The sequence below is a fragment of the Cebus imitator genome, unplaced genomic scaffold (genome assembly GCF_001604975.1).
Source record: "Cebus imitator isolate Cc_AM_T3 unplaced genomic scaffold, Cebus_imitator-1.0 Scaffold24, whole genome shotgun sequence".
Lineage (NCBI taxonomy): Eukaryota > Metazoa > Chordata > Mammalia > Primates > Cebidae > Cebus > Cebus imitator.
In genome coordinates this window covers 10,653,196-10,664,306 of record NW_016107339.1, presented here as the reverse complement: position 1 = coordinate 10,664,306, position 11,111 = coordinate 10,653,196, and the positions used below count along the sequence as shown (strand labels likewise).

The 11,111-nt window shown below is 39.3% G+C and overlaps 1 protein-coding gene across 3 annotated transcripts in view; it reads right to left on the bottom strand.

Moving 5' to 3' along the window:
* The window catches only part of FKBP5 (FKBP prolyl isomerase 5), a 158,821-nt gene that overhangs the window by 33,985 nt on the left and 113,725 nt on the right, over positions 1-11,111 (bottom strand). The window lies entirely within an intron of this gene.

Genomic DNA, 11,111 nt, shown 5'->3' with positions numbered 1-11,111 from the left:
AAAATGTGGGGTTCCTTCTGCCATGGCCACCACTGGAGAGCAGCAGCCATGGCTCTGTGCTACCCTATGGCCGTGGGCCTCAACAAGGGCCACAAGGTGATCAAGAACATGAGCAAGCCCAGGCACAGCCACCACTGCAGGCACCTGACCAAATAAATACACCAAGTTCGTGTGGGACGTGATCTGGGAGGTGTGTGGCTTTGCCCCATATGAGCGGTGTGCCATGGAGTTAGTGAAGGTCTTCAAGGACCAGTGGGCCCTCAAGTTCATCAAGACAAGGGTGGAGAGGCACATATGCGCCAAGAGGAAGTGGGAGGAGCTGAGCAATGTACTGTCACCATGATGGCAGCTGCTGCCAAGAAGGAATGAGCACTCTGCCCTGCCCTTTCTCCAAAATAAAGAATAGCTTGACAAATTTGAAAGAAAAAAAAAAATGTACGTATACATAACAAAATACTATGCAGCCATAAAAAAGAATGAAAGGATATTCCCCTGCAGCAACATAGATGCAGCTGAAGGCCAGTATCCTAAGTGAATTAACACAGAAACAGAAAACCAAATACCGCATGTTCTCACTTATAAGTAGGAACTAAACCCTGAGTACACAAAACATAAAGATGGAGACAAGAAACACTGGGGATTCTAAAAGCAAAAAAGGATGGAGGGGTTCAAGGGCTGGAAAACTACTTACTGGGTACTACATTCACCAGCTGGGTGATAGGTTCAACAGAAGCCCAAACCTTACCATCACAGACAATATGTAACAAACTGGCACATGTCTCCCCTGAATCTTAAATTTAAAAAAAAAGAATTAATTAGCATAATCTCCCCTGGAACAAGAAATTGAGACAGCTGGTTGTGGTCGTACATACTTGTACTCTGAACTACTTGGGAGGCTGAAGCAGGCAGATCTCTTAAGCTCTCGAGTTCAAGACCAGCTTGAGCAACAATAGCAAGACTCCATCTCTAAAAGGATAAAAAAAGTTAGCTGGGTTTGTACCTGCAGTCCCAGCTACTCCGGTGGCTGAGGTGAGAGGATGGCTTGAGGGCAGGAGTTTGAGACTGCAGTAAGCCACAACTGTGCCACTGCATGCCAGCCTGGGCAACAGAGTGAGACCTCATCTCTACAAAATTTTTTAAAAAAGAAAATAATCTTGGACAATTTTGCCTTCCCCTCTTCATTTCCTACCCTCACCACCTTCTGTTAAAATGACCCAGAATCCAGACTTACATTATTATTATTTTGAGAAAGAGTCTCCCTCTGTCATCCAAGTTGGAGTACAGTGGTACAATCTCAATCAGGTCACTGTCACCTCCATCTCCTGAGTTCAAGTGACTCTCCTGCCTTGGCCTCCTGAGTAGCTGGGATTACAGGTATGTGCCATCATGCCTGGCTAAATTTTGTATTTTTAGTAAAGATAGGGTTTTGCCATGTTGGCCAGGCTGGTCTTGAACTCCTGGCCTCAAGTGATGCACATACCTCAGTCACCCAATGTGCTGGGATTACAGGTGTGAGCCACTGTGCCCAGCCCAGATTGTTGCATTATTAATATTACTTTTAACAGTACAGCTGTACTGCTTCAGAGATCTTTCAGGATAAATGTATCCAATATAGAAATATTTTTTTTTCCTACTGTTTCTTATGCCTTGAGTTGTTGCTTCTTGACTTATTTTTTTGTTTGTTTTGGTATATCCCCACAGTATTTTTTTCAAAAAGAATATGAGTCTGCAAATTCCAAGACGTTAATTTTGTTTTCATGCATAAATGATAGCTTGGGTGAGTACAGAATTCTAGGTTCAAAATACACATAGCTATAGACAATGATCAAAAGCATTGTCTTTAGTGTAGTAAGATTCCTATTTCTTTGCACATAGCTTGTTCTTCCCTGCAAGAGTTCAGGATTTTCTTGTAAGCTACAGAATTCAGAAATGTCACCAGGGTATATCTGGGTGAAAAACCACTCCTTCCTCCTGCGTACCACTATCACTGGCCTTTCAATTTTAAGATTCTTTTTCTTTTATCACCTATTGGAAATTTTCTATTAGATGTTTGATTAGATGCATATGACCTCTCCTGGATTTTTTATCCATGTCTTCTAATTTCTTTTTTACTTTTCATCCCTCTTTCTATCTGTGTTCTGAGAAATCCTTGGCTATCTTTTAGATCACCAGATTTCAGGGACTGTCCATTTTGCTCTTCAACCCTACCTTTGAGTTTCAGTTTTGATTAACGATGCTCGCATTTCCAGAAACTTTCTTGTCCTCCCTTTCCTCCCTTTCTTGTCCTCCCTTTCCTTCCAAAAGAAACTGGCTTTTTGACTTACGAATCTGATGTCCTGTTAATTATTTCTAAAGACAATCATTAGTATTTTTAAAGTTCTCTTCTATTTCTTTCTTCTGTTAGTCTACTTCAGTGCTTCTTTTTTCGTGGTATTTGCTGATGATTCTTTGTTGTTTGGCCGTATTATACAGGAAGGATTCAGAATGATCAAATGACTATAGTTAGCTGGCACCATTTTTCTAAGCAATTGGATATGTTTCCATGGCAAGCCTTTTCCCAAAAGGGTGGGCTGATTGTGGGGATCTAAGGGTGAAGATTCCACAAATATTTGTTAGGCATTTACTATGAGCGGAGGATGATGTGCACAGAAAAACTGACGTCAGGAGCAGAACACTTTAGCATTATTTACTGTGAAAAGCTGTCTTTTTACTTTTTTCCCCTTTAAATTTGTTTTAAAAGTTTTTTTAAAAAAAATACATTCATTTTCCCTAGTCCAAGTCCTAACACTTAGAGCCTTTGAGGCACATTTTATTTTTTTATTTATTTTAAAATTTATTTTATTATTTTTGTTTTATTTTAGAACCTAGCCTTACTGGTTTTAGCTTGGGAGAAAAAGTCACAGCCAGATCCTAGTCTAGTAGTTTTCAGTCCTTGACTGCAAACTAGAATCACCCAGGAGTTTAAAAAAAAAATACTTTTGCCTGAAGCTCCATCTTCTGAGGTTTGAGATTCTTATTTAACTGGTCTGTGCATCAGAATTTTTAAAAGCTCCCCAGGTAATTCTAAATTCACCAAAAGTTGAGAACTACTGCACTGGAGGTTTACTGGCCCCGTGTTTTTATTCTGTTTTATAACAACCCTGATGACAAAACTAAGAAAAAAAAAAAAAAAAAAAAAAAAAAAAAAAAAAAACAACAAAAAAAAAAAAAAAAAAAAAAAGAAAAAAAACCCCTGATGATTGCTGCTTGGGTTCCCTCACACCAGCTGACTATGAGCTTGGAGTTCCGCCTAAGCCTGTTGAGGAGAACAGTATGTACCTCTGCAGAAGTCCTCTTTACACCTGTCTTGGGTTGGATTTGCTGAGACTAGTTTCCATTGGTTCAAGTTCATTGACTTTACATATTACAGAAATTCTGATCCACTCTTATATTCCTCCCCTTTCCAGCAATATTATTGATTTCTTCTTTTGAAAACCTTTGTCCCCTCCATCTATCATTTCAGTGAGATTTGAAGAAGGAAAGGAGGCATGCCAACAACTGGAACCTGTAGAACACTGTTGAAAATTTCACACTTAAAAATACTGCTGACTGTCTGCATTCTTTGCATTCAAATGTGGTTGAAAGGACTGAGAGGCAAGAGAACCACATACAGCCAGCATTTTGATGGGCCTCTTCCAACCACTAAAGTTGACAAATCAGACTATGTGAGAGACTAGGGGATGGGGGAAGAGTAATTGGTAGCTCTTTAGAGCCTTATGTTAGTCAAATTAGATTTTCTAAGAAAGCAAAACTTCAAAGTAGCAATGTAGCCATGACTTAGAATTAAACTTAAGTATGAAGACTGAAGTAGCAGTCATCATAATCGTATCAATTAGGGTACCTAAGAACACAGTGACTTTTTAAAAGAAACAAACAACTTTGAATAAAAATTACAAGATGGCCTTCTTAGTTGACACAAGAAAAAGGATAGTGGGACAGATTATAAAAATTGACTTGTAAGCATTAGGCTCTTCATGTAAAGAGTAAAAATCAAAAATTTCTTTGAGAAATAAATCCCATCAAACTAATGTAAGTTTTCTCTTCCACACAGAGACAAATTATGAAAAGGAAGTAAAAGTTCACAATTCAGTAAAAGCCTTTTTGAGTCCATAATGCTATTCTTCCCCTCAAACCTAGAGAAATATGATTTAGATAAGATTACTATTAAGATACATGATTAATTTGAAGACTGTTATTAGAGACAAATTGGGTATATAATAACCATGGTAGAGCCAAGAGGATATGCTGATACATGACATGTAGGAGATTAAAAAAAAAAAAAGAGGAGTCGGCTGGATGCAGTGGCTCATGTCTGTAATCCCAGCACTTTGGGAGGCCAAGGTGGGTGGATCACCTGAGGTCAGGAGTTCAAGACCAGCCTGGCTAACATGGTGAAACTCCACCTTTACTAAAAATACAAAAATTAGCTGGGCGTGGTGGCATGTGTCTGTAGTTCCAACTACTCGGGAGGCTGGGGCGGAAGAATCACTTGAACCCAGGAGGTGAGGTTGCAGTGAGCCAAGATTACGCAACTGTGCTCCAGCCTGGGCCATTGCACTCCAGCCTGGGCTACAGAAGAAGAAAAATAGGCATCAAGGATCTTTTTCCCTAGAAGCAAAACAAATTAGAGAAACACAATATATAGGGGAAAAGAAATTAAGTGTCCACTAAATGTCTGACACTTGTCTTCATAACTGTTAGTATTAGCCTGTTCTCGCGCTGCCTTGAAGAACTGCCAGAGACTGGGTAATTTATAAGGAAAGGAGGTTTAATTGACTCACAATTTCACGTGGCTGGGGAAGTCTCAGGAAACTTACAATCATGGCAGAAGGGGAGGCAAACACGTCCTTCTTCACATGGCATCAGGAGAGAGAAGTACCAGCAGGGTTTCCCTGCCAGACACTTATAAAACCATCAGATTGTATGAGAACTCACTCTATCATAAGAACAGCATAGGGGAAACTGCCCCCGTGATTCAGTTACCTCCCACTGGGTCCTTCCCATGACACGTGGGAATTATGGGAACTACAATTCAAGATGAGATTTTGGTAGGGACACAGCTAAACCCTATCACTGTCACACAACCTGTGGTAGTGAAAATTATTCCCATTTTACAGATTTTAAAAACTGGATGCTCCAGACAGTTAAGTAACTTGTCTAAAGTCATAAAAATATCAGGCAGCAATTCCAAGATTCAAAACTCAAGTCTTTCACTTTTGAAGCCTATCTGTCTCCCCCCCATACCACTTAATTGTTTCTTTACACTTAAATGACAGAAATTTAGTAAAACACATATCTATCATGACATATTGTAAAGGGTGATCAATATCTATTGTTCTCGTTCACTCACAGCTGGCTTTTTTTATTCCAGGTTTTATTTACTTATTTATTTATTTTTTGAGATGGATTTTCACTCTATCACTCAGGCTAGAGGGCAGTGGCGCAATCTCTGCTCACTGCAACCTCCGCCTCCCAGGATCAAGCGATTCTCCTGCCTCAGCCTCCCAAGTAGCTGGGATTACAGGTGCCCACCACCACGACTAATTTTTTTAGTACAGATGGGGTTTTGCCATGTTGGTCAGGCTGGTCTTGAACTCCTGACCTCAGGTGATCTGCCCACCTTGGCCTCCCAAAGTGCTGGGATTACAGGCATGAGCCACCATACCCGGCCTAGTTTCAGTTTTTATATCTGGTTTTACATCTAAGTATATTTGGTGATGCTACAAACAAAAGGCAAACCAGTAAAGACTGAGATTTCAAAAAAGAAAAAGGGGATCTTGGTTTTAGATGGGGACCACCTTTAAGGTAATCTTTGTTCTCCTCCCCCAGATAGCTAACTTGTTTAAAGGAGGAAAAACCAGGACAGTTTAACCTTGATAAATGAAAGCACGACACAATACATTTCTATAAAATAGATTTGTTACAGAAAACCAAGAAGGTCTTTTGAGTGAAAAAGCAAAATCAACCATTTACTCTAAAATTTCCCAGGAAAGTACATTCTAACAAGATGAAAGACAAAAGATTAGTCATTGTTCGTTCTTCCTTTCCCTTTCCCCTTCCTTTCCTTTCTTCCCTCCCTTCCTTCCCTTTCAATCTCTCTCTCTCTCTCTTTCTTTTTTATTGAGACAGAGTCTTGTTCTGTTGCCAAGGCTGGAGTGCAGTGGCATGAGATCACAACTCTCTGCAGCCTTGAACTCCTGGGCTCAAGAGATCCTCCTGCCTCAGCCTCCTGAGTAGCTGGGACTACAGGCATGTGCCATCACACCTGGCTAAATTTTAAATTATTTGTAGAGACAAGGTCTCTATGTTGCTCAGGATGGTCTCAAATTCTTGAGGTCAACCAATCTTCCTGACTCAGCCTCCCAAAGTTCTGGGATTACCAGTGTGAGCCACCACGCTTGGCTCCCTTTCTTGAAACAAACAGAAAAAAATAAAATGACATAAAACATAATGAAATACAGGAAGAAAAACCAGGATCTAATGATATAATTAATGAGACAGGAATAGTGTGGAAATAATGGGGAAATGGGAACAGGTTAATAGGGATAAGGGGGCAATAACACTTTTGAGTATATTGTTTTTTGCATAGTTTAGAATCATGGTAATGTTTCACATATCCAAAACAAAACAAATAATTAAAATTAACCAGAGCATGGCAGGAACCCAAAATGGAATATACACAGTAACAAATGAACAACTTGTTACAACTGAGTAACACAATCACACTGACTGGGTTGAGGAAGAAAGAAGTTACCTGAGTTAGAAAGCAAGTGTTTTTTACTCAATATGCTTAGAAATAAAATTTAAAAAAAAAAAAAAAAGTGTTTTGAATATACACTATAAGGCTGATGACACAAGGAACTAAACACAAATATTTCCTAAAGTCAGTTTGTCACAGGGGTCTAGCATAGCAATTCTAAAAGCACCTTACATATACACTATTATGGAGCAAATGAGTATGCTGTGGAGAATTGAGAGCACTTTCTCACTTTGGAGAAAGGAGTTTCAAATGAGCAAAGGGCAGGCAAACCTGCAGTATTGGATTGGAACTGCAGCTGCCAGTGTGTGTTCATTGTTTTAATATCTATACAGGTTGGCCAGGCGCGGTGGCTCACACCTGTAATCCCAACACTTTGGGAGACCAAGACAGGAGGATCACAAGGCCAGGAGTTCGAAACTACCATGGCCAACATGGTGAAATCCCATCTCTACTAAAAATAAAAAAAATAGCTGGGTGTGGTGGCAGGCACCTGTAATCCCAGCTACACTGGACGCTGAGACAGGAGTATCACTTGAACCTGGGAGGCAGAGGTTGCAGTGAGCTGACAGCGCACCACTGCACTCCAGCCTCATGACAGAGTGAGACTCAAAAAACCAAAACAAAACAACAACAAAATAGATATACACACAGCAGGATGATGTGGAAATACATACAGATGTATGTGTATGTATGTTGAGTTCCATATATTCTCTACTGCTCTGTCTGCTAAGAGGGTCTAGGAATGATGATATCTCAAACTCGAACTCCTGACCTCAGGTAATCCACCCGTCTCAGCCTCCCAAAGTACTGGGATTACAGGTGTGAGCCACCGCGCCCGGCCGGGAATGATGTTATCTCATAGCAGGAGCAAACCTAGCACTCCGATCTTGGTTTCTAAATGCCTTTCTCCAATAAAAGCAGTCAGAGCTCCTTGGATAAATGGTTAGTTCCAGATCTGGGGCAGGAAAATTTTAAGATGAGCCAAGAGTGTCTTGTGGTACCAGGAAGTAAGGAACTAGAAAAAAAAAAAAAAAAAAAAAAAAAATGGGGATATTGAAAGGACACAAAAACAAACAAAGGAGTTTCTAATTGTCAAATCTAGGACAATAGGAACAGTAAAATAAATAAGAATAGTAATGAATAATAACCTACAGAATAAAATAAATATCCACAGGTCCATACTGACATAAATAAACTGAATATATATACAGTAGGATTCCAATTAACGTAGAGAGAACAATAGCAACAGAAAAATTACCATTAGTCAAATGCCACAATAATGACTACTGCATGCAAAAATCAACGAATGCCAAAATGAATGTGTAAAGTTGTGATATAAAACAAGGTAGTACTTCCATCCTACTACTTTTTAATTACAAAGGGAAAACGTAAACTTTGCAGTAGCAAAACATGGTTTCCCACCTTAACCCAGTGTTCTAAGTTAACATCACCAGTAATGGGACATCCCTATCATGTACCTCTTGATAATGATGAAAGGCACAACATCACTTCAGTGGTATTTTCCCCAAAATGCATAACCTCAATCTAATTTAAAACATAACAGAAACCCAAATTGAGATATTCTACAAAATCATCAGTTGTCTTCAAAAGAGCAGAGTAGGCCAGGTGTGGTGGCGCATGCCTGTAATCCCAGCACTCTGGGATGCCCAGGCAGATGGATCACCCAAGGTCAGGAGTTTGAGAACAGCCTGACCAACATGGTGAAACCCTGTCTCTATTAAAAATACAAAAATTAGTGGGGTGTGGTGGTGTGCGTCTGTAGTTTCAGCTACTCAGGAGGCTGAGACAGGAGAGTTGCTTGAACCCAGGAGGTAGAGGTTGCAGTGAGCTGAGATTGTGTCACTGCCCTCCAGCCTGGGTGACAGTGCAAGACTCCATCTCAAAACAACGACAACAACAACAAAAGTAAATACAATGCTGGATCCTGAGTTTGATCTTAGACCAGAAAACGACAGTAATGTAATACAGTAACTGGTGAAATTCAAGTAAGATCTGTAAAATAGTTACCAGTACTACATCAATGTTAACTTCTTGATTTTTTATAAATGTACTGTGATTAGGTAAGATGTTAACATTTAGAGGAAGCTGTGTGAAGCATATAAGGGAACACTCTATACTAGTTTTGCGACTTTTCTGTAATTCTAAAATTATTTCAAAACAAAAAGTAAAAAAAGAAAAAAATTGACTCCCATCACAAATATTACCAAAAGCAAGGTTTGATTTAATTTAATCTGCTCTAAAGTAATCTCCACAGTGGTAATTTTGTGGTATTGTCTATAACTGGAGAAAGCTTTTCCTCTTAATTTAGTTGACAAAACCCTCCAGTTTAAAAATAAATATTATAAATTATTGAATCTAGGGAGTTCCTGTATCCATAGGAATAAACCTCTATCTTTGTATATACATTTGAAATTTTTCATAATAAAAATTTAAAATACACATTTATAGACAAGCTTAAGTGCTTACTAATATAGTGAAGATGATTTGCTATCACTCCTATAACTTTTGTAAACATTTAGAATTCTATGATGGAGTTTTAGGGCCAGCAGGACCTTAAAAATCAAGAGGTCCAACCCTGCCTCACTGCATAGGAAAGAAGCTAACTTACAGGGGTGAGGTCTAGCTGGAGCCAGCCTGAGGCCACGGCTGAGGCTGGAATCCTATCTCCCAACTCCCAGTCTGGAGCTATTTCCCTGATATGCTATATTTAAAGCTCTTCATTTATTAAAAAAAATTATCCCAAATGACAGAGCTAAACACTTCAATTGCAATAGCACAATAGTATGTGTAACTGCTTCCCAAAACAACAGAATTTAAACTGATTTGCCAGACTCGTAGAAATAAAATATGGGTTGAAAATATTATATACTTTAAAAATAAGAAACTCAACTATTCTAATTTTCTGTTTTAAATGAACTCTTTAATTTACTTTTTGTTTTTAAGAGACAACGTCTCACTATGGTGCCTAGGCTAGAGTATACTGGCCATTCACTGGTGTAATCATAGCACACTGTAGCCTTGAACTCCTGGCCTCTAGTGATCCTCCCATCTCAGCCTCCCAAGTAGCTGGGACTACTGGTGCACACCATTATACTTGGCTTTTGAAATCTTTCTTTTAAATAGACCTTTTATAATAACAGTTCATGTTCCCATCCTTGTTGAGTGATGTGATTTTTGTTCTTAATGGAAGTATTTCTCTGTTTTCCCATAATTCTCTTCTGAAGGATTTTAGCTCACTAATGACAGTTCTCAAGTATTTATTCATGCAGAAAGCCTTCATTAAACACTAAATGTGTGTTAGGCACTGCAGGTAATGGCTGAAAACAAAAGGATGAAGAAAGGTTCTGGTCCTCAAGCACTCACAGTATACTGGGAGAAATGGGCAAATACTGATTACAATATAAAGTGACAAGTAGTATACACAGTGGTACATACAGTTTGCTCTGGGAGGGAGGAAGAGTCAGCTATTTCAGCCCTCAGAGCTGCCCGTACTCCCACTTAGCAAATGAAGCAACTGAACAGCTTCAGGCTACTCAATGAATAGTAAAGCAGGACTTGAACCTAGGTCTCCTGATATGGAATAGAATGAACACTATTATCCAATATTAATCTAAATGATGAACTATTTTTTTTTATCTTGATAGCTGATGAGATGGATTTGTGTCCTAAAGGGGAGTACAATCTACTACTCTGTTTAGTAACACTGTAACCTTGGGCAATTTATTTGACATCTCTGAACTAACTTTTCTCATCCGGGGATAAGAAATCTAACCTCTTAAGGTTGTAAGAAATAAATGAACAAATTTATCAGGCAACTAATATAGTTGTTGGCAAACCAAAGAGTCCACAGATTGAGAATTTCTTGTGGATGAAATTACTTTGTATTCATTTTTGAATTTGTAGAGGCTGGTAGGGTACCTGGCATGTAGATGTTGAATTAATATTTACTAAGTAAAACTATTATTAAATAAATGTTGAATCTGAAACTATTCTTTTTTCTTTTTTGGGGGGACAGAATCTCGCTGTTGTTCAGACTGGAGCGCAATGGCACAATCATGGCTCTCTGCTGTAGCCTTGATCTCCAGAGCTCAAGTGATCCTCCCACCTCAGCCTCCCAAGTAGCTGGGACTACAGGGACGAGCCACCACGCTCAGCTAATTTTCTCGATGTTTTTTAGTAGAGGTGGGGACTCACTATGTTGCCCTGGCTGGTCTCAAACTCCTAAGCTCAAGAGATCCTCCTGCCTTGGCCTCCCAAAGTGCTGGGATTACAGGTGTGAGTCACTGTGTCC